The following is a 25,110-nucleotide window of genomic DNA, read 5'->3' on the forward strand; positions in this document are numbered from 1 at the left end:
GGCCTTCAGCTTCTCACAACATAACTGCTGCCCTGTTCCCCTCTTTCCCAGAGAACCACAACATACAGACAATTTTAAAAAGTTCTAACCCCCCCATTGGCTCTTTTGGTCAGGTGCCCACTCACTTCCCTTTACCTACGCATGCAGTCAGACTTTAACCCTTTACAGGTAAAGCAGGTAGAGAATAGCTACCAAGAGGGATTCTATAGCTAACTGGCTGGCTGGGTGTCCACAAAAGGGAGCTATCCCTCTTCTCATTTATCACAGGGATCATAGAACAGGCCCACATCCCCAGTAGCCAGCAAATCTGACATGGAATGAGGCACAAGCTGCTTCTTCTCCATGGGGTAAAGGTAAGTGGTCAGGTGTGCTGGCAGCAAGATTCCCCAGGAGAAATGGTCACTGATGAAGCCTTCTGGTGCTCCTGACATAGTACAGTTACTATATATGCCCTGCAATATGCCTGAGGGTACCCCCAACAGACGCTTGCCATAAATAAAAAATAATACTCTGCACCTCTGTTTAAATACCCCAGAGTGCTTTACAAATATTGGCACATTCAGCCTCACAGACTTCCTGGGAGGAGGTATTATTATCCCCCTTGAAGTCAATGTAAAGCAGGTTCTCAGACAGATTCTAGGTGCACCTCAAAATGGAGGGCACCAAAATTTGGTGGACATATTTTGAAAATTTTGGCCTAAGTGTCTTGCCCAAGATCACACAATGAGGCTATGGCTGATCCAGCAATAGAGTTCCGCGCTCCTTTCTCTAAGTTCCTTGATTTAATCGCCAGGCGTGAAATGTTGGCTCCACTGAAGTCAATGGCAAAACTCCCTTTGACTTCAGTGGGACAAACATTCTGCCCAAGGCCATCACCCTTCTCTCTGTTCACTTCCCTGGGACCAGAGCTTGTTGATACTGCAGGTCACAGGCTCAGGACTTTATATGCCTTTTACATTGTCTTTTTCTTCCCCATTTTAAAATTCACTCTTTGTTGCACAGGCCTCACAGTTTAACAATTATTGTGCTTTCATCTTTATCCTTCTTGCACTGGATTTTTTTTTTCTTGAGATATAGTGTGCATGGTCCACCCTCACCAGGTCATTTTCAAGCCCATAAGCGCCTTTCTCCCTCCCCATGAGACCTGCCGCTGTGCGCGCAGCGCTCTGGGGGCCGGGGCTGCACGCTCCCGTGGGGCAGGGTTTGGCTCTGCGGGGAGGCAGACACCCTCCCCCCTCTCCTGGAGCCCTGCCACCGCGTGTGCAGTGCTCTGGGGGCCGGGGCTGCACGCTCCCGCGGGGCAGTGGTTGGCTCTGCGGGGAGGCTAGGAGCCTCATCTCATGCCATGGTAAGGAGTCCGGGGACAGGGGGGTTGGATAAGGGGTGGGGGGAGTCAGGGGACAGGGAGCAGGGTGGGATCCCGGGTGGGGGGGTCTCTGGAGGGAGCAATCAGGGAGCAGGGGGGGTTGGATGGAGCATGGGAGTCCCGGGGTCTGTCAGGGGGCGGGGGGTAGATAGGGGTCAGGGGACAGGGAGCAAGGAGGATCCTGGGGGGGCAGTTAGGGTGGGTGGGCCTCTGGAGGGGGTGGTCAGGGGACAAGGAGCGGGGAGGGGTTGGGAGTTCTGAGGGTGGCAGTCAAGGGGGCATGAAGTAGGAGGGAGTGGATGGGGCGGGGCTAGGGTGGAGCTCCCTGGGTGCACACTCTAATGAAATAGGCTGTGCCCGCCTATGTTCAAGCCTCAAGATATCTGGGAACTAGTCTTTCAGAAAAGCCACTCAAATGTTTACAGTTCAAAATGCACACACCACAACCTATTTGAACAGCTGAAAATCCTTTCATTTGGTTTTCAAGGTAGTCTCATTTGTATGTAAGCTTTCCAGGTAAGTCAATGGTTTTCTTGGAGTCAATGATGTGATGATTCTATTTATTTCAATAGGGCTATGCATATTAAAATTAATGCACAGAGAAGCCACAAAAGAAAACTCCAATCACACAAAATGCTCTGGTAAACATTTTATTCTTATGATTTCTATGGAATATTACCACTTATTATTCTCACTTTGCTATGTTCATCTGAAATTAGCAGTACAAGAATCCCACTTATTCCAAAGGGAATTTGCACAATGAAAATGACATACCCATAATACCACATGAAAAGAAACTTCATCATCATCATAATATATTTAATTATGCTGCTGGGAGTTTTTTTCCCCCTTTATAATTCCAAAAGGCCGTAAGTCCCTTTAAGGACAATTGTAACTCAACATTTTGATCTTGAGCAAATATATATCTGAAGCTCTGAGTAATTTACTTTCTCTGCCACTCCATAAATCAAAACAAGTGTTATGGATTAAAAAGTCTTTTTCTGGAAATATTTGAAACCGTGCTGCCAAATTGCATGCCGGGTTTCAACTTGATATGATTTGAAATAGCTGAGAGATAAAAGCCATGAAAATTGGGATTTATTAATGAATAGGAAAGAAACCCTACTGTCTGCTGTAATACTGAGTGGAGCTAAACATTATGAAAAGATGTGTGGCATATGTTTAGTGGCCCTGTTTCCCCAGTGAGGAGTTTCTCAGCCTTCTTAAAACCATGTTATTTTAAAAATATCAAATGGCACCAGTTCTGCCTTATATTCTGTGAGATGCTGAGCTTCCTCATCTCCTGATGACTACAATGGGAATTCCACAGATACATAGACTGTAAGGTCGGAAGGGATCATTATATCATCTAGACTGACCTCCTGTACAACACTGGCCATAGCATTTCACCCACTTACTGCTGTAGTGAGCCCAATGATTTTAGCTAAAGCTTATCTTCTAGAAAGGCATCCACTCAGGATCTGAAGACATCAAGTCTTTGGAGGTGAGGGCAATTCACAGGATTAAGCTCCAAGATCCTGATCCAGCAAAGCACTTAAGCATGTGTAAAGCTCTTAAGCACACGCTTAAGTGCTTTGCTGAATGAGTGCTTATCTGCCTGTACACTTCTATTTAGCTGGGCTGCTTCTTCTGCAAGAAGTGGGCAGTTATGGTTAGACCAAACCCTAACCATATCCAGCTTCTATGGCAAGACACCTGCTTAGATGAGAATACATCTCCCTCAGATTAATCGTCAACAAGGCTAACAGCAAGGAAATGCAGGTAGCAAGGAGAAAAGAAGAAACGTGAGAATGAAAGAAGGGGATAAGAAGAAAGAAAGATAAAGTAAAGAAAGAAATACCCCAAATTATCCACAGGAAAAGGTGGCAGACCATGTGACTAATTCATTTTGTGGGCATGCTTGGTGCTTCTTAATTGTTGCATGGCACTTGGGTACCATGGGGACAGGTGCCTTACTAGTACCATATGGCAAGTGTTAGATAGATTAGATTCCAGGGCAGACTGCAATAGCTCATAAAATATTGTTTGTTTAAAATGTTTGTGCAAATCCAGTGGAAACTTCAGTGTGCAGCACTCAGTCAAACCCCATTTATCGAAACCTCAAAAATGGGAGGTTAAATATTGGTTTTGTCTCCTGTCTTGAATTATAATCCCCATCCTAAATCAGTAACCCCCACTAACCTTCTCCCACTGTTTATCTACAGTCTTGTGATTGGGACTGCATGTCCACACAAGAGATTAAACCCCACTGTATGAGCTATTCTGACATTGGGTCCATGCACATAGGGAAAGCAGGTGATGTGGGTCTGTTTACTCTCTATTGCCCCATCTGGAGCAGGTAGGAGGAGAATGGATGGGATAAAGCAGGAAATAGGCAGATGCTTAGCTCCACACCACTCCACTACTCACTGGCCCGCACAGCTGAGCCAACAAAGGGAATATCATAATTTGCTGCTGGTGTAGGTCAGGATCAAATAACTACCTTCCTATTCTCAACCCCTTCCTCTAGGAGGAAGCAGGGAAAGAACTGTGCCTTAAAGAAATACCCCTATGTTACAATGCTTTCTGGGGATGTACGTTGGCTGATGCAGTTTATGCACCACTCCTTGCCTAAAGTCACAATCTAGCCCGCAATTGATTTTGCTCTCCCTGATAAATTTCAACTAAACTGGATTGGGACATATTTTCATACAGCTGAGACTGGTTGCGCAGCTTTGTATCCTCCCTAGAAGCAAATTACCCTTCATGTTTGTCTTTCTTAATGCAGCCATATATTGGATGGATGACATCAATGTTTCTTCTACAGTAACCCCCAACATCTCTTTCCTTTATCAGTATGCTGCATGACAGTGCTACTTAATAGGTATTCTCTATTTTGGTTCATTGCTCCCAGACTTAATATTTTACATTGTCTACACTAAACTTCATTTTCATTTACTGGCCCAGTAATCTAAGATATCCAGCTCTCTCTGAATAAGGTTGCATTGTTCCTCATTACATGAGGCTAACTGCCTGTAAAATGTCATATTTTAAAATTAAGCTGTTTTTAGCTGTGGCTTGAACAAAGAAACTCCTTTTTTATTTGGAAACAACAGCTTTCTAAACACTCTGGTCCACGTTTTCTAGTAGGTGAGTGGCTAAGTCCATGCACTTGATTTAGGCACACAAACAAACCTACCACGTCTGGAGCAAGTAGGCAGAGAATACAGCGGGGGGGGGCAGGAAATAAGCAGAGGCTTAGTTTCACCTAAATCTTGTGGTTAAGGCATACACAGGGTTGCATATATGTGCTTCCCAAATGCATTGACCCAAGCTAACTTGTGCACACACATTAGAGGATTTGTTCACTTACTCAGGAACTCATTGACTTTAAGGCTAGAAGGGACCATCACAATCTGAGCTCCTGAACATTGCAGGCCACAGAAGCACACCCATCCACTCCTGCAGTAGGCCCATAAGCTCTGGCTGAGTTACTGAAGTCCTCCAAAGTTGATTTAAAGACTTCAAGTTACAGAGCCACTTGAACCAGGCTGGCACAAAAGTATATGCATAGTTCAAAATTAGGGTCTAAATTTTAATAAATAGGCAAACAAGCAAGCAAAAACCCGTAATCAACCAATCAACCACAACAACAACCCCCGTAACCCTATCAATCTGACAGCTTGAATACATTTCAGACTCAATTTAAAAAGCTACATTTTTATTCAAAACCTTGGATCCAAATGGCTCTGATTTTTGGGGTGTTTTAAATCTGAGCTTAAATCTGGATCAGAAGTCTCCCAAGTTATCTTTCTGGATCTGAATCGAGGCTTTACGTGCAGTTGGTCTGTGGTCTCTACTAAAACTGCCAACCATTGTGTTACGTAAGGCCAATAATGATGGTAGCTTTTCTGATGGTGCCACTTATTCAGTAAGGTCATCTGATCTTTCAAGGACTTATGCAAGTGCTTAATTTTATGTACCATGAATTAGTTAGCCCTATTGACTTCAGTGAGACTACATACAGTGCATAAAGTTAAGCACGTCCCTAGGTCTTTGTAAGATCAAGGGATAAGAAATCAATTGAGATGACCCAGAGGAAAGCAACGAGGTGATGACAACTTTAAGCCACTACTGCCAGAGTTCACATGCAAACAAGAATGATTCCGTATCTCTTTCAATTTCTTTACTTATTCCCTCCACTTTTAATTACTTTGGTGCTATTGGACATTGCTTTAACGGAATTATTTAATAGAAATAATATTAATTATGAAAAGAGGTTAAATGGTTTGAGACCATTATAGGGTCATACATCCAGTGCCTCCATCAAACTGCTAGCCATAATTTGGAGCTGCTGTTGACAGTGAGTCTTAAACTGACAAAAACTGAGCCAATGGGACAAATTCATGCCAGATATAAGTGGACACCACTCCACTGAAGTCCACAGCATCCATTTGGCCCACTGAGTCACTTTCAAATTTAAATGCATGAGCCAATGGAGCTACGAAAATGCCATAAGACAAGCTTCAGAAGCCACATTTCTGTCCGCTATCATTCTGAAAGCCACTTTTGGTGAACAATGTATGGCAAGGAAGTTTGAGCATCAGACTTTGGGGAAAAAGATCACAATTGATGACTAAGGTCCAAAAGAGAATTTTCATTTGGAACACTGATCTTGAAAGTATTTTTCATTTTTGTATATTTACGTAAATATATTTTTCCTTCTGTTAAGCATAAGATATCAGCCACTGTTCAAGGCAGGGCACTGGACTAGAGAAACAGCTATGATCTTGTGGTGAATCCAACATTCTCATATAAAATATATAAATCTGAGCTCCTAAAAGTGTGAAAACACTGATTTAACAATAAATATGAAAATGTGGAAACCCTGCTGGATGGATGTCCCCTTTTTTTCAGTTCTTGGGAGGCTGGAGAGGTTTATGAAAGGAAGGGAAAGAAAGCAAAGACACACAAAGGTTTTCATGATGTTCAAAGACTATAGCTTAAGTAGCAATGATGCAATACCAATCCCATTTCAGCAGTGATTTCCCTACACACCCCCGAATTTCCCCAACACCCCCCCCCCCCCCAGTTTTGTGAACTACACCTGTACCTCAATATAACACTGTCCTCGGGAGCCAAAAAATCTTACAGCATTATTGGTGAAACCGCGTTATATCTAACTTGCTTTGATTCACCGGAGTGCGCAGCCCCACGCCCCCCGGAACACTGCTTTACCACGTTATATCCGAATTTGTGTTATGTCGGGTCGGGGGGGAAGGGGAATGAAATGTTGTTGTTCTTATTGTCTGAGTAAAGGACAGTAGAACTGTACTTAGCCTGTGCTGATTGAGGGCATCAAGAGAGAGGGTGGGGACCTGTCCCTCTCCACTGTTTAAAGACAGAGCTGATTAGGCTCCATAGATAGTCTTTTGTTCTGTTAAGTGACCACTGAAGCTGAAATCACTGATAATCAGGTCTAAGTGCTTAGTCCTGCTGTGGGGACAGTGTTTTTATGGAAGAGATGGCCCAGACTGCACTAGCAGCAAGGTTTCCCCACTGAGAGCTCAGCTGAAATCACTGAGAACTGGGTGGAACCTCAAGAGACCAACTCGCAGAGATCACAGTGGCAGTTGGCAGCAGAAGGTGACTGTGCAGGGCCATTGGCAACAGAGTGGTGGAATGAATGGTGGCACAACAAACAGCAGTGGCCAGAGTGAACAGTGAGCAGCGGGAGGAACGAGCAAGGTGCCTTCTTGCCCCCCACCTGTGATGTGTACTCACATGAAAGCATCTCTGAACTCTAATTCTCCACTGACCAAGGACAACACCGGTGAGTGGGGTGCGGTGGAGGGAAAAGCGAGGGGCACGTTAAATAAATATTTGTTTGTTGGACTATATTTTAGTGACTTTGCTCCAGAATGCTAGATTTGTGACTGGGAATGGAAACTTTTATATAAATATGTTTTCTAGTAGGCCAAGATTTTTAAAATGCATTATTTGCCAAGGTTGTTATCTCATATCGTTGCTATCTTGAGAGGTCATTATGTTGGGGAGTTTCTGTACTAAACATTTTTATTATTATAATTAATTTTTACATAAGAATGGTCATACTGGGTCAGACCAATGGTCCATATAGCCCAGTATCCTGTCTTCCAACAGTGGTCAAAGCCAGGTGCTTCAGAGGGAATGAACAGAACAGGTAATCATCAAGTGATCCATCCCCTGTTGCCCATTCCCAGCTTCTGGCAAACAGGCTAGGGACACTCAGGGTACATCTACACTACAGGGGGGAGTCGATTTAAGATACGCAAATTCAGCTACGTGAATAGCGTAGCTGAATTCGACGTATCGCAGCCGACTTACCCCGCTGTGAGGACGGCGGCAAAATCGACTTCTGCGTCTTTCTGTCGGCGGCGCTTACTCCCACCTCCGCTGGTGGAGTAAGAGCGCCGATTTGGGGATCGATTGTCGCGTCCCGACGGGACGCGATAAATCGATCCCCGAGAGGTCAATTTCTACCCACCGATTCAGGCGGGTAGTGTAGACCTAGCCTCAGAGCATGGTGTTGCATCCCTCCCCATCCTGGTGAATAGCCACTGATGGACCTATTCTCCAGGAATTTATCTAGTTCTTTTTTTTAATCCTGTTATAGTTTTGGTCTTCACAGCATCCCCTGGCAAAGAGTTCCATGGGTTGACTTTATGTTGTGTGAAGTACTTGCTTTTGTTTTTTTAAAACCTGCTGCCTATTAATTTCATTGGGTGACTGCTAGTTCTTGTGTTATGTGAAGGATTAAATAACATTTCCTTATTCACTTTCTTCACACCAGTCAAGATTTTATAGACCTCTGTCATATCCCCCCTTAGTAGTCTCTTTTCTAAACTGAAAATTCCCAGTCATTTTAATCTCTCCTCCTGTTTCATACCATTAATCATTTTAGTTGCCCATCTCTGTACCTTTACCAATTCCAATATATCTTTTTTGGGATGGGGTGACCAGATCTGCACACAGTATTCAAGGTGTGCTTGTACCATGGATTTATATAGAGACAATATGATATTTTCTGTCTTATTATCTATCCCTTTCTTAGTGACCTGGTCAGCTGGTATGGCGACCTCCTGGCCCAGAGTCCAGCTTGGGGACTGATGTGAGCCAGCAGCAGATGCCGAGTGAGGCCAGCAAAGTGACTCTGGTTGCTGAAGCTGGTCCCAGAGAAGGCTTTGTTGCAGGAGCAGCAGCAGCACATCCTGGGGCCATATGCGGAGGAGCTTTCTCATGCTCCCCACTGAGGAACAGCTCGGCATGGAACCAGCAGCAGATACGGAAGGGACAGAAGCCACCTTGAAGCCTGGTAAGTTTCTGGATCCATTTTAATATTTATTAATGTAGGAATGGGAGGGATTTCCATTCTATGAGCCAATGCAAAAGTTATTACAAGCCCTGGGTAGAAGTGTGTATCCGATAACGCCTGACTGCATGCCAGAGTCTTGGCCTCCAGGCCATGAGGAATTCAAAATGGTGACTAGTCAGTGGTGTAATGACCTGCCTGGAAACAGTGAACTGTGGGGAGGAAGGTGGAAATGTGTTCTTTCACAGATCTAGTCCATTTCAGTGAAATGTAGTCCATGCAGTCCTCAAAATTATTTGTCCCAAATACGACTGGGGTTTGAAATTTTGTCTAGAAGCATGTGCCAGAGGGTGGAGCAGAGTGTAAGGAGGAAGGGTGTGGATTTCTGCGTGTTTGCATGCAGTCAGACCAGGCTAAACCATGTGGAAGCTAACACAGCATCCTGTTGATTTCCTCATGAATTCTGACCCAATCCCATGCTGATATCTGCTGACTTTTCCTGTGGCAGGAATTCGAGAAAGGTAGTCACATTTCAGGGAAGGACATATTTCCAGGGCCACCTTGATAGCTGACCACCCCACTCAACTCAGAGGTGTGCTGTTCGGTCCTTATACGTTTAAATACTTTGGTTTCCTGCCAGCAGCTTGGAATAACATCTCCCATTGCCAATTGGGTCCTCCAACATGTGGAAGGCCTGAAATGATAGAAAACCCTTTTGTAGTATGGCAACTAACCCACCGCCCCCACCCCCCCACCCCCATCTCCTGCAAATCCAAGGTGTTTGAAATCTTTAGGAGAAAAAAGCAGTTTTGATTGTATAAATTTACCATTATATCTGCACTTCTTTTGATGCAATTAACCCAGGTGTATCCAGGGAGCTTCTGTGGTCTGAAGCATCCCTCTCACAATATACTGAAGTTCACTTTGGAAAAGTAACATTTTATGTCCTTGAAATGCCACAAGGATTTTTTTTGTGCTCCTGCACTGAGCTATTTGAGACAATAACCCTCTGTGTCTTGTCCTATTTCAGGCCCCTCGATATCTACAGGCTGCAGTGTCTCCACAGCTTTCCCACACAGCAGCAGAAGCCTAGCTTAATGTATGTTCATGGAGCATTCCAAGAGGAAGTGTTTCCGTGATGAACTTATGGTTGAAGTCCTGGACAGTGTCAACAAGCAGTGGGATTTACCAAAGACAGAGAGACTTATGGTAAGAAGAAAGGCTCAGGCTGGCTGCACAGCTTGGGACGGGGTTGCAGAGCGGAGAGGCAATTGCTTCACAATTCTGGAACATGAACAGTGGCTACAGGAGGATGACAGTGATCAGACAGTGCCTGATTGCCTCAGAAACCTCTGCCACTACTTTACTCTACAGTCAACTTTCCAACACCAAAGGAGTTGGCAATGGCTCTGCAGCAGTCTGGGTAGCCACTGTCCAGACCTTTATAGCAACCTGCTTCTGGATTGACATGGCCCCAACCACATGTGGCTGTCTTTATGCTGGAGGGTCGGGGAAAACTGCTCATAAAGCTCCAGAAATGTAGCTCTCTTCATGTGAAAATTCCAGACCCACTGCTGGTCATCCCAGGAATGCAAAAAGATGCGATCCCACCAGTCTGTGTTTGTTGCCCTACTCCAGAAGCGCTGGTCTACATAGGTGGCATCAGTGGCTATACCAAGTGTCATGAGCAGCATCAGTCCATCTGAGTCTGCCACCAAAGGCACCTGACAAGAGGATGACACAGACACATGTGCCGTGTCTGTGTCATCCTCCTGTCAGGTGCCTTTGGTGGGTCAGAAAACACTGCCGAAATGTCCACCAGTATCTCACGGAAGCTCTGCCCATTTCCTGAAATAGGAGTGAAAGGGCAAGCAAGATTCATAGATTCTAGGACTGGAAGGGACCTCGAGAGGTCATCGAGTCCAGTCCCCTGCCCTCATAGGAGGACCAAATACTGTCTAGACCATCCCTGATAGACATTTATCTAACCTACTCTTAAATATCTCCAGAGATGGAGATTCCACAACCTCCCTAGGCAATTTATTCCAGTGTTTAACCACCCTGACAGTTAGGAACTTTTTCCTAATGTCCAACCTAAACCTCCCTTGCTGCAGTTTAAGCCCTGCTTCTTGTTCTATCCTTCGAGACTAAGGTGAACAAGTTTTCTCCCTCCTCCTTATGACACCCTTTTAGATACCTGAAAACTGCTATCATGACCCCGCTCAGTCTTCTCTTTTTTAAACTAAACAAACCCAATTCTTTCAGCCTTCCTTCATAGGTCATGTTCTCAAGACCTTTAATCATTCTTGTTGCTCTTCTCTGGACCCTCTCCAATTTCTCCACATCTTTCTTGAAATGCGGTGCCCAGAACTGGACACAATACTTCAGTTGAGGCCTAACCAGCGCAGAGTAGAGCGGAAGAATGACTTCTCGTGTCTTGCTCACAACACACCTGTTAATACATCCCAGAATCATGTTTGCTTTTTTTGCAACAGCATCACACTGTTGACTCATATTTAGCTTGTGGTCCACTATAACCCCTAGAGAAATTCTTCAAATGGTGCCTCCTCCATATCATTGAATCCAGTTACTGACAGTGCACATACCAAAATGACTGTGCGGCAGGGTGTTTTGGGGCTCTTGAAATTTCCTGTAATGTGAAAGGTGGAGAGTCAAGTTTTCCCACACCACACCATGGTCAAAAGTCTAGAGTGGCTACAGTTCGGGAGGGTGCTAGGGAATCTAGGATATGGTTGGTTTAACTTACTAAAGTCTATGTGCTGCAGTGTGGATGCCAGAGTTCTGGGTTAGAGCCCGGGCTAGAAAATTCTTAAGCTAGGGTTGACAATCACTGTAGACACTCAAGTGCTGTGTTCTCTAACCCAGGGTCTGCTGACTTGAGTCCTTACATGGCAATGTATCCACCTTTAGTCTCTTTCTGCATCAGTTTCCCAGCTGTAAAATGAGGATAATTGTTCTTCCTTTCTCCCACCCTTTCTGGTGGGATTTTCAAAAGTGCTCAGTGTTGGTGTAATTCTACTCCCATTGGAACCAATGGTAAAAACACCATTGATTTAATGGAAGCAGAATTAGACTAGTGTTGTTAAGTACTTTTGTCACTTACTAAGGGTATGTCTATACTATGCGCTGGATTGGTGGGTAGTGTTCGATGTATTGGGGATCGATTTATCGTGTCTTGTCTAGAAGCAATACATCGATCCCCGAATCGACACCTGTACTCCACCTCGGCAGGAGGAGTAAGCGGAGTCGACAGGGGAGCTGCGGCGGTCGACTCACCGCCATGAGGATGGCCAGGTAAGTCGAACTAAGCTACGCGTAGCTGAAGTTGCATGTCTTAGCTCGAACCCCCCACTACTGTAGCCCAGGCCTATGTGTATGAACAACACCTAGCACAGTGAGGCTGTAGTGTTGGTTGGGGCTTCTAGACACTAACAGAAGATAGATAAGATTAGATTGTGAGTGTGGGATTCTTGTTTTGTTGGGAGCCCTTCAGGTGGATTGTATGTGGGATCCATTAAGGCCTAAGCCAAAATGGATTTCCCTGGCTGTTCGTTGTTTCAGAGAGAACCCATGCATGCTCTCAATGCAATATTTGCTGTGTTAACTCTGATACTCTCTTACCTGAGCAATCACTACTATTTTTTCCTGAATAGTAGTACAGAACACAAGAACAACTTGTTTCATGAAGAAAATTAATGGGTTTCTTTGCTCATGTGGGAATATTACTTCTGTTGTGTGGGGAAAGGTCATACAACTATATACCAACTCCTAAAATCAGTGAATGCATAATGGCTTCTGCTATTCTGAACAAGAATCATTAAACAAATTCATAAATCAATGAAGCACACTGATGCATTACTTTAATTATCATTTCTGCTCAGATGGTTGGTTTACATAATGTAATTGTTTACTGTGTATGAGTATTACACAAGAAAGGCTTGGCTGGACCTTCATTTTAAAATCTATTCTAATTTTTTAACATTTTTATGACATTAACAAGCAATAATTTCTGCACTAAAGAGATTCATTTTAAAGGATCACCAATTGCTTTCTTTTGGCATTCATAATGGTGTAATATTAAACATTAGTTTTGGTAAATTATTCTGTTTGTTATGACCAAATAGTACCTTCAGATTTGCCTATGGCAAACATCTAATAGGAGTTACACAGCTGAGGGCAGAATTTTGGTGTCTGGCATTGACTTTAAGGACAGAATGACTAGGCTCTTAGATTTGACCAAATGGAATGATACAACAGCAACAGCATGAAATGCATAATTCCAACACCCTGCCCCCCACCCCCACAAATGTTAGGCACAATGGAATAAGGCAAATGTGTTAGTCTTTTCCTGGGATGGTTGACAACCCAGAAATACATAACATTACCATTCCCAAGGGTTTAGAACTCATGAGTCAAGCCCCCCAAAATCATGAGAATGTCTTAAAAATTATGTGACTTAAAACAGGCTCTTTTGATTTGCTTCTAGTTTTGAGCTTCTAGGGTTCATATTTTCAAGTCCTGTTCTGCAATCATGAGGGCTAGAGACATATCTTTTTTAAAAAAACGAAAGCTGATAGTTTCACATAATCACATGACTCCAGGCACTGGGGCTTTAAGAAAAATAGAAAATATTGGAAAGTCCCACTCAGCCAAAACGCCAAAAAACATTGTTTCTGTGACTCATGTATGCCAGGTCTTTGCAGCCCCCTTCAGGGCTGAGCTATATAGCATTAGAACATGGAGGAAAGCATTTGTACCCAAGACTGAAGCTCAGATGAAATTCACCTCATGCACCAAGCCTGAGTATCACTTAAGTCCTCAAAATAGGGTCGAAGTGGGACTTGAGTGATGTATTTACAGTATTCTGCTTGAAGGTGAAATGGGCAGCTACACAACTTCCCTCATATCATGGCATCATGCTGTGGAAAATCTCTGCAGTTGGTAATACAATTGGACCTGAGGATTCTATGCTTCTGCCTTGTGCCTTTTGAGCATGGAGTAAAGCCTCTTCACACACCCGTTCCTCCCTGCTGAGTACTTCTTTCACAATGAGATGCAAGATCTTAAAGCAAGATATGTTATCTTAGTTTCCCATTAATGTTAATGACAGTTACATATATAGGTTAGATCAGGTCACCTAGAGTGCATACCTCCCAGTGTGCTACACAATCCAACTTATGATCTGAAAGAGTAAACAGGTAGTAGGACCATCATGCAAGCTTTACTTATTTACAACTATTATTAAAATCAGGATCGAGGATAAGAAAAATACATTAAAACTCGTTGCTTCATAAATGAAAAGAGATCTGATTAAATTGCAGTGCAAGATGACCAGAACAATAAAACATCATGTTCTAAATTTACCCCTGCTTTGACTCCACTGAAGTCAGTGAAGCTACACCATAGATGAATTTTGGCTCTTGGCATTAAAATTCTAAAGATCCTGGTGTGTCAAGAATAAACAGTAAAGTGTTTAAACAGTAAAATGCTAAAAGCATAAAAGGGGTTTTAGAAGTAGGTCCATGGAAAATGATTAGCTATTTTAGAAAAAAAGTAAATTGCTGTTTCATAATTTCATAATGGAGATATCCCATCTCCTAGAACTGGAAGGGACCTTGAAAGGTCATTGAGTCCAGCCCCCTGCCTTCACTAGCAGGACCAAGTACTGATTTTGCCCCAGATCCCTAAGTGGCCCCCTCAAGGATTGAACTCACAACCCTGGGTTTAGCAGGCCAATGCTCAAACCACTGAGCTATGCCTCCCCCCCCTGTTGCTGATATCATTAGCACACTGATACTGTCCCTATAATAACCTTTTGTTTACAGGCTCCTTTTCCCTTGCAAGGAAGTGACACTGCACATTTCATCCAATTTATCTCTGCACATTTCACAGACATTCCAGGAGCTCATTAAGAAAAGAAACGATAGTCATTCATCTATTTTTACTAATATACTTACCTCAGGATCTTAAAAAAAATTCTCCTTGGCCCTCATAAGTAACATGCTTTTCTCCTAACAACAGAAGTTGACCTTCCTATAATATATTGAGTTATATTGTTGTATAGGATTGAAATCTCGGAGTAATTTGTCTTCAGGTACAGCCCCGAGCAGGAGGTGGTGCCTCTCCAATATTAGCTGCCGAGAGCTTTGTGATTCCCAGACATACTGCGAATCATAATTCCTCCCCTCTGCATCCTGGCTCAGAGGGTAGTAATTTGTTGCTGTCCTTTATCAGCAACAAACTGCAACACCTCCAGTGCCCAAACAGTTGCATTGGCAAGTACATTCTCTGCGCTTCTCCACCCTCTTGAGTAGAATGTAGGTGGTCAACATCATTTGATTCCTACAAGCCCTGGCCCAAGGTCCAGGGAGCTCCTGCAGTGGAATAATTTTTTATTCCCCTTACTGCTTTACATGGGCATGTAGTTCAAATCACAGTCTAGTGCTAAGGTGTAGTCTACATTACCTCATTTCAAAAATAATGTAACATCCTTTTTTCCACCTCTATTTTAAGATGGCATTTACAAAGGAGCCTACTTGCCAGACCTCAGATCAGCTCAGAGCTAGGATTGACATAAAAGAACATGTTACTAGAGCATGTGTTTATTGGCACTGCTGGAAAAGAAAGAGCTTTTTGGAGGGATTCAAAATTATCTTTGCTCTTCAACAACTTTGTTTAAAGGCTTGTCTACACTTAAAACATTACAGCAGCACAGCTGGAAAGGATTCTGCCATCGATGTAGGTAATCCACTGACCAAGATGCGGTAGTTAGTTTAACAGAAGAATTCTTCTATCAACCTAGCGCTGTCTACATGGGGACTTAGGTTGGCTTGACTGAGGTGCTCTGGGGTGTGGATTTTTCACATCCTGGACTGATGTATTTAAACCAACCTAATTTTCTAAAGTAGACCGGGCCTAAGAGATGTACCCAGATGCACCTGCTGACATGTATTTATGTGGCACCAAACCAGTTTACTTTTGTTCTTTCCAGTGAGAAATTGTTCTGTATATCTCTCAACAAGGGCACAAATCTCTATTCTGTTGCTTGTGAGGATAATCTAAATGAGGGAGGTTTAAAAAGAAAATACAAGATTTTCAAATTCCTCAGTGAAACACAAAGCAAAATCCTTTCTCATGAGAGGGAAATGTAGTAAATGAGTGGTATGTGAGTGTCACTTCAGAGATAAAACATTGGCAGTTTTGCCATTTTCAAGTGATTTTTGTGATGATAAATCATTTACTATCAAAAGTCAACAGAATTTATATGGCACATTCACCTTAGCAAATAAGAGAACACATAGGAATTGAAAGGGTTCTGAATGGGAAGTTTACTGTGTCTAAAATTAACACTGACACCCACATTTTTAATACGTGCTTGAGTGTTTTTTTATATTTTGATGGTTTTTTTTAAACACTCTTCATTAGCAAAAATGACTCCCTTAAATTTCCCAAGATTTTTAATAGCTGTTCTTATATTATTGTAACTTTTATTATTATTGTTTGCTGAGCAACATGATTGTTCTCGATGCTGTATAATATATAGAAGAAGACATGGTGTCTACCCCCCAGGGAATTCCATTCTTAGACAGTACAATTCAGGCACAGAACACACTCGTTCACCATATCAAGATATAGTCTCCCTCTTCTGCTTGGCCTAAACAACACATACTACTAATTAATAATAATATTATTAATTATTATTATTATAACACACCAGGTTGAGGCTCTCTCTCGCCTGGAAGATGTCCTCAGCTTCTTTCCTCAATGACCATTAAAGGGCTACCTACTGTTAAGTTGCCAAAGTTACTTGGTAAGCCACCTGGCACAGCTTCCCTCTTAAATTCACCCAGCTGGTTCTCATCAGCAAAGTGGCTCTTTGGAGGTCCAGCTGTCTTCTCTCCAGAATCCCAAGCATTCCTCCAAAGCTTCACCTACCTTTAAGAACATTGGGAGCCCAAGTTCCCACACTTAAGTGTAGTGCGTTCCTCTGCTTCAAATTCTCTGGTATGCCCTGAGGCTTGATGTGTTTCAGAGTGTGTAGCACCAATCGAGATGCATGCACTTTACAGCGAAAGCATCCAGGGCTCAGGAGAAAAGCAGCTGGAGTGTGCAACAAATTAGAGGGAGCCACAGGTTTGGAGAAGCGAGAGGGAGCTGGCGGCAGGTAGATAAATAACAAGCACATGTATGGTACTCTTTAAATAAATAATTATAACAATAATCCTGGGAGAGGATAAACAGAGTATGGCTGACCCTTGTGTAGGTGCTGTACAGTGTGAGTACAAAAGAAGTCTTCATCCATTGAAAGGGATGGAGAGGAGGAGGGGAAGCAGTTACAATTGCAGTTCCTGTACCACATCTGCCGGGTGCATACCTGTGTAAGAACCAGTGAACTACACCTCGGGTGGCATTTTTCCCCACTGACTCCTGCACAGGCCTTAATGGCACAATGTGACCCCTCCAATGGCATGCAGTTAGATAATGGGGTTGCAAGTAGGCAGCAATCAGTCAAGTGCCCTTTTGGAGGAGAATCTCCCTTCACCAAAGCCATCCTGTACTTAAAAAAAAAAAAGGGGGGGGAGGGAGTGGTTGATTCATCTCAGTTTACAGAAACAGCTGAGATTCCTGCCCTTGCTCGATTTGAGCATAGTTTAATGGAGGATTAGTTTCCTCAGACACACATAAGGAAACTGCTTACAGGGCAAAATAAACTTTTGACATTTACATCTTCCTGTCTCCTGTGTGAAGCAGGAGCCATGTTTTGCAAATCTAGAAGTGGCAGAAAGAATCCTTCTTTTAAAAATAATCTTCCTGGCTTATTAAGCACCAGCCCTGAAGGCTTGTTACAGAGAAAACTGGGTGCTCTCTATCAGGAACAACTCTATGCGTGGTTGTTTCACAGATCAGCTCTAGTGACACTTCAGAAAAAAGCCACCTGCTGCTTCCCTCAGCCAGAGGTGCTGCAATTGACATTTGAAAAAAAATATAAAATAAAATAAAGGAAGAGAAAATGAGGAAGACGAGAGACTGAGGACAGAAAACACATAGTGGATAGAAATTTGCACTAACTATCTGAAGCCAAGACTAACAGGTAACAAGACTGCAGAGATTGTTTCATTAATTCATATTTTAAACTGATACCCAGCAATCTCTGCAAGCCGGCAAATAACCTAAGATAGATAACATTATTAGAAAAGTGGTAGAACACCCAAAAGTATCATCAGTACCTTGTTGGGGAGATAACATTTCTGATCCACTCCTGAATAATAAGGTTATTTCTCCAAATGCTATTTCATATCTCTGGTTCCACTCTTAGAAGTTGTATCCATAATTAAGATACAGTAACTGGGGGCAGTTTTACATAGGGGGAAAAAAACACAAAAGGGACTTTTCTCCTCCATCACACTTGCCCATATTCAATAACTTTCCATTTCCCATTGTCTCATCATTTTGCAAATGATGGATGAGTAAGTTTGGAATTAAATGAATAAAAAAGTAAAAATAAAAAACATGATCCTGGCTAAATGTGAGCAGCACTATAAATACATAAATACAAAAGGCCAATGCATAATTTTCCAAAGTGGACATCCAAATCCCTCATTTGGATGTTGAAATTGTCACTCAAATGGCTGTTTTATTTGCCTGAGTGCTGACTTAATAGACTGAATACAGGATGTGGCAGTACTGTTAAGGCATCCGTGTTTGAAAATTGAGTGCTGACTTCGAATTATTTGTGACTATATTTATTCTGCTGTTCAATGAAAACTAGCATCCTATCTATCCATCATGGCAACTCTCATAACAAATCCAGTGGTTCTGTATATGATCAGCCTTTGAGAAACAACACATGCTCACCGTTACTGTGTCTATGCGCTTTTACTTCGTTTTACAGGAAAAAACACATTATAGACTATTGTTCTTAATTTTAATGTTAACTAGAGAGATAAAGTGGGTGAGGTAATATCTTTTAATAGATCAACTTCAGAACTTCAGTTGGTGGAAGAGACAAGCTTTCGAGCTGCACAGAGCTCTTCTTCAGGTTTGTTAACTAGTTAATGGTAACTGGTTCTTTGTAAATAAAATGCACATCTTTGAGAAAGGAGACCAGTGGGTGAGGATTTGAGAGTGTAAATTTGAGAGGGGAAAGGCAACAGGTCAGAGAGACTCCATGAGGTTAGAAGCACTGGATTTAGGACTTTAAAGGGGACTGGAAGAGATGGAAACAGGCTCATGGCCCACCCTTTCTACATGTCAGCATAGGTGGGATGCAGAGGGAGAATAAGATATACTAGCTTTGTCTGGCAAGCTCTGGTGTAATTCCAACAATAGTCTTGTTTAGGTGGCTAAAAAAAGCGTGCTTTTTACCTCAGGGTAACTTGCATGTGAGCTCTCCTGAGGAAAATACAAGTCACTTTAATTTTACCACAAAATAAATTAGGTGAGGTCAACCCTGGGAAGGGTATAATGTCTTTGCTGTTTTAATCTCAGGATAGTTCATGTGTATCAGCTACATTGAATAAAAAATATTGCACCTTTTTTGTCCGTGAAGACAAGGCCAATAATCTTGACCTGTACCATATCTGATATTCCCGTCAAGGAGAGACCATCATTCTGAACTGTATGATGAATTTGTGATGTGGATAATAAATATTTAGGAGAGGCTATTAGGTCTACATAATATAATGAAAGACTATCTCAAGTGTATCCATTTTTAAAAAAAATCTCTTGCATATTTACTTACTATATGCAGAGAATTGATGGCTTCTGATTCTTCATGTGCACATTTGTGAGAGTAATTGTGCCTACAAAAGTGAGCACATACTTGTTTACATGGACAACACTGGCATATGGGTGCACAAATTAACGTTTGGATGTCTAATTTGTGTGTGCAAAATCAGAGCCTTTAGTTAAAAATGTACTATTCTTACATGAGGTGTTATTAGTTTTAAATTGATAGTACTCATTAAATGCAAACTGTTTTAACTTTTTATAGTTAGCAAATGTCAATAAATCTATGGCATGTAAAAGGGCACTGCTCACATGGCAGCTATTTGAATTCTATACTTTGTCAAATATATGTACCGCTTAATTCAATATTCCTTAAAGGCAATATTCATTGTGGTTTACAGCATGACACCTGACCTTTTGTTAATGTCAAACATCATTTTATTTTAGCAAAGGAAATGATTATATTTCTATAAATCTAATCATTATTGTTGGGAAATATATATATTAGAAAAAAATAGGAAACTGATCAACTAATCAGTTGCTCATTTTGTCAGTGATTTCATATGTTACTGTTGACATTTATTTCTGTGGCTAATAGGTCTGAAATGGGGGTGGGGGGGAAGGGAGAGGAAGACAACATAAAAGTCAAAGTTCTACTCTGAGTGCCGATCTCTTATCTGAGAATGGCTAAGAAATCTGTTGTGTTGATTGGAAAGAAGAATGTAGCACTAAGTTGTTTTTTCCACCCAAGCAGGATTAAAATCATCGATTATACAAGATGTGATTTAGAACTTTACTTGAATGTACCAAGGTTGAGTACAATTTACTAGGCAACTATTTTGTTGTGGTCTCTCCAGTTCTCCCTACTGGAGTTACAGAATTTAGTTCCTAGACAAGGTAATTTTTTCCTCTAGTGAACTGAAACTTTTGCTGTGGGATGACACAGATCAATTGGACTTATATATGTTAATAGATAGCATACATGACCACACTGATCATGTATGCTAATGTATTAACAGATGCAGGTCTTATTTTGTTGAAATGTTATTTTTTATGATTCATATGGACAGTTGAAAGAAGAACAGGAGTACTTGTGGCACCTTAGAGACTAACAAATTTATTAGAGCATAAGCTTTCGTGGACTACAGCCCACTTCTTCGGATGCATCCGAAGAAGTGGGCTGTAGTCCACGAAAGCTTATGCTCTAATAAATTTGTTAGTCTCTAAGGTGCCACAAGTACTCCTGTTCTTCTTTTTGCGGATACAGACTAACACGGCTATTACTCTGAAAAATGGACAGTTGAGACTCTTACGTTGTTAGACAGGTTTTGTGTCTTCAGCAAAGGCTGTGAGGGGATACTTTTTTATTTTTTCTACTTTTCTCCATACATATACATTTAGGGAGGGATATGTTTTCTACTGAGCAGCTGGATTGTGTTTAACTGTCTTGCATTGCACAATGTGTTGTCTTTTCTGTGAGAGACACCCTGGCAGAATTTTATAGCATGACTAAGATTAAGTGAAAAGAAAGCTACACATCTGCTTTTTGGTTCTCACATGCCTATTAGACTGGTTCATGTACCACAAATTTAGTATTTCTATTTCTATTTATTATTTAGATAGCATGATAAGGATGCATAGTACTACAGAGACAATTTGAAAAGAGACTCTTTCATTGGGATTTTAACATGTAAGACCCTATGACAGGCTTGCTTCCACAGTGCATCCTTGTGGCCACATGGCCTATTACTTACCCTGTCATAAGGTCTTTGACAGTCTTTCACCAGTTATCCTGGGGTCCAATGCAGTGGTGCTGTAGTCCTCTGACTAAGGCATGCTTGAGTCCCACCCCATACAGGGTATTAAAGTCCAAAAATAAGAGAAAACCAAAAACTCAAAATAGGGTCATCCAATGAGTTTTCAGCAGGACCCTTCCTTTCCACTCAGGGCCTCTCTTCAAACAACCATTCCTTTGGTTGGTCTCCCTCACCAGGAGGTTCATCTATCTACCTGCTGAGCTAAGCCTTCTCCTTTTAATTGCCCGCTCTACACCTGATATCTGATGCAGGTGATGAGGCAGGGTAGGGCTAATTGGATCCACATGCCCTCATGCTCCTCTCTAGTGAAGGGCCTGTGCACCAAATCACAGACTGATTTAACAAAATACTTAAGTATGAATTTGACTTTGAGCATGCGAGTAGTTCCTTTGAATTCATGGTTAAAGTTAAGCATGTGCTTTAGTGCTTTGCTGGATTGGGGCCTAAAGTCCCAATTGTGAAAATTCTCAGGACCAAGTATAATGATTAGTGCCATGAGTAGTCCATTCCACTGCACTTGGTAATATTTGCAGGACCACACACAAAACTACACAGATCAGAGCAAGGAACCACAAACAGTTGGGGAGATCATGTAAGGGTATGACTAGAGCTGGGGGAAATTTTTCAACTGAAACTTTTTTCAGCTAAAAATGCAGATTCAGTGACACCAAAATAGTTAGTGAATTGATATTGATTTTGCTGAATTATTTTGGTAAAAAACAAAACCAAACCTAAAAAAAATCCTAAAAAAAGTAAAATGAACATTTTCAAAATGAAATGCCTTGATTTTTAGATTTGAAATAATTTTTTGTTTTGAAATTTCTGCAATTTAAAAATTTAAATTATAAAAATATTAAAATAAATATAAAATATTAACAAATGCTCAAAATTGAGACAAAACATTTTGTTTTGGGTGAAACAAAACTTTTCATTTAACTTGAAATGAAAATTTTTTAACTTTTTGATCTGGCCAAAATTTTTTCAAAATTAATTTTTGGATCGACCCAAAATGATTGTCTTCTGCTTTTTCAGAATTTTTCAGAAAAATCTGTTATTCGTGCAACTCTAGCTATGACAGTAAGCTATAGAGACGTGCTTTGTTATGTACACATCTTGTCCGTTTTTCTTTTCAATTGTAAGTGAATGTCTTATAATTTGAGAGAAAAAAGTATGGAAAGAGATCAAAAGAAAATAGTGCTGGAAGACAAACTAAATTGACTAACTGAAAGTGGTGCTATTCCTACTGCTTTGTTTCGGAATATAAACTGTTGGTGATGGCAATCATGACTTGACAGAGGATCAATCACAAGAGTTACAAGTGCTTTGCCCTTTTTGCAATATGTGACAGTTTTCAAAAACATCATCCAAGATAATCCTTTGTGGAACAACCTTTTGGATGATCTCTACTGACCCTAGTTTTCCTACACAAACACAAATGTGCTTCAAATATTATTAGCCCTAGTTAGTATAATAATCTTGGTAACAACAAGATGCAGTCTAACTAAAGAGGTTTTCTGTGCTTAACAGCCAGAAGAGACATCTTGAACTAACTAAACAAAACAAAACACGTTTAAAGCTACCTGTAGCCTCACACCTGCTATTGCCAGCACATAGTGCCTGATTCACTACTGTATTACTCCAGTTTATGTCAGTGTAATTCTAATGGGATCTGATTTACTGACTATGAAGGACATGATTCACTGGAGCATTACTCCAGCTGTATGCCAGTACAAGTCCAATGGAGTAACCAATGGAGTTCAGTTTTATACCAGTGTAACTCCACTATTTACTCCCTTGTAGTTATACTGGCGTAACATTGGATATCACAGTACTGATCCAAACCCCATTGTTTTGCCAGTGTGCTTCCCACAGCTCTCCTAATGCCTCTTCTGCTATCTGCTTTACAGAATGGATAGGAGGCTAACCACACAGCTTAAATGGCACAGAATTTTGCATTGATCTGGCATTTGCACCTGGGTAACTTACAAAGGACAGAATTTAGCCCTTATTGTTACTTCATCCTGGTTATGTTTTATGGTTTTATTTAGTATCCATTTCTAACTCCATAACAGTTTTAAATGTGGTTAAGTGACATACCACACTGAAGTAACAGAACAATGATAGCTTAGTATACAGACGGCATGACATTTGATTACAGCTAAGCTCCCGCAAATGCCAAGAGGAGTTCCTGGGAAGATATTTGATATTGACTTTAAAAATGGTCCACGTGACTAAAACTTAATACATCTTATTAAAATTTATTTTAAGAATATTGATTTTAAAGTAGAAATCACCTACAAAGAGAGACCCGCAATAAAGGCCAATGTGTAAATTGCTTTAAAACTGTAGTTACTGTAATTATATGGAGCATTTTATAAGCAACTAGGGACTGCTTTGGATAGGTGACTGAAATTTAATCAGTATCTGGCAGATTGCCTTTCTGTTGCACCTCACATTTCCAAAGTACTATTCTAGGGCAAACCTGCTAGCATTATGAACCTTTATTATCACATTTGATCTCTCTTTGAACATATCCCAGAAGAACGGCTTTCACAGTTCTCATGGAAGATTTGGGAGCTGGGTCATTTTTCTCAATAGCATGTGTCTCCCTTTTCAGTTTTGGGCAAACTTCATTCATCTATGTGGTCTGGGTTTTATAATCACATGGAGCATTATGTATGAAATGCATAAAAGATTGGTTTGTTAATGCTGCCACCTGAGACTACAAGATAAAGGAAGCTTGCACATTCCTTTGTACTCCAAGGACCTATGCGTTTGTGTTAAATCTCTTAGAAAAGACAACTTATTTCTTCTTTATATGTGTTAAATGGCAAAAAATGGATAGTTTGGGCAAGGGAGCCTGAATGCTCTCTCTCTTTTAAAGCAAGGAGATAACCGAAAATAATTATAAATGGTAAAAGTGAAAATTAACCTATCTTGAGAGTTTGTGATTTACAAAGAAGAAATCAATGAAGCAGATTTAAAACATGTTTGATTATTTTTGATGGTTCAAGATGTAAAGGTCTTAAAGTCTAAATAGAATTCTTAGAGCTTACCTTCATTAAAGCAGTAAGTACTGGAAGATATACAGTAGCTGTCTAGATTGATTATTATATTATCTGCTTTGCAGAAAAATAATATCCTTGTCTCAGTGCTTGTTGTGAAAGCCTCATTATTTTGCTTAATATACTCTGTCCCCAGAGTAAATTAAAACATTTATTTCTTTTGTATTGTAGTTTGCTTAAACTTGGATTCTTAGAACATATCTGGATTGTGCTGTGACATCTGAATCCTAGAGATCAATTTATAGTTGTTAAAGATCATGAAGAATTGTCCATTAAAACAGTTAGTATTTGACAAATAACAACATCTGTGTTTAGTATAGAAATTGATCAAACAGATGCCCAAATGAAAGTCTGCTTGAACAAACTTATTAGTCAGTGTCCTGGTCTTAACAGGCTGCCTTATTAAATAACTTTAGATGTATTAAAATCACACTCTAATGTGATAGCATCATGAAATAAATACCTGTGTCTAAATGATAGTTACAGAGGGTCCTGTGGCACCTTTGAGACTAACAGAAGTACTGGGAGCATAAGCTTTCGTGGGTCAGAACCTCACTTCTTCAGATGCAAGAAGAAGTGAGGTTCTGACCCACGAAAGCTTATGCTCCCAGTACTTCTGTTAGTCTCAAAGGTGCCACAGGACCCTCTGTTGCTTTTTACAGATTCAGACTAACACGGCTACCCCTCTGATAAATGATAGTTGTTAGGCCAACAATTAGTAAAAACTGAAATATACAGAAAACATACTTTGATTTTGAATGA

The 25,110-nt window shown here is 41.1% G+C and overlaps 1 protein-coding gene across 2 annotated transcripts in view; it reads right to left on the reverse strand.

Moving 5' to 3' along the window:
* Positions 1-25,110, reverse strand: part of ADGRL2 (adhesion G protein-coupled receptor L2) — a 476,523-nt gene that overhangs the window by 439,574 nt on the left and 11,839 nt on the right. The window lies entirely within an intron of this gene.

The sequence above is a fragment of the Malaclemys terrapin genome, chromosome 8, assembly GCF_027887155.1.
Source record: "Malaclemys terrapin pileata isolate rMalTer1 chromosome 8, rMalTer1.hap1, whole genome shotgun sequence".
NCBI classification, from domain to species: Eukaryota; Metazoa; Chordata; order Testudines; family Emydidae; genus Malaclemys; species Malaclemys terrapin.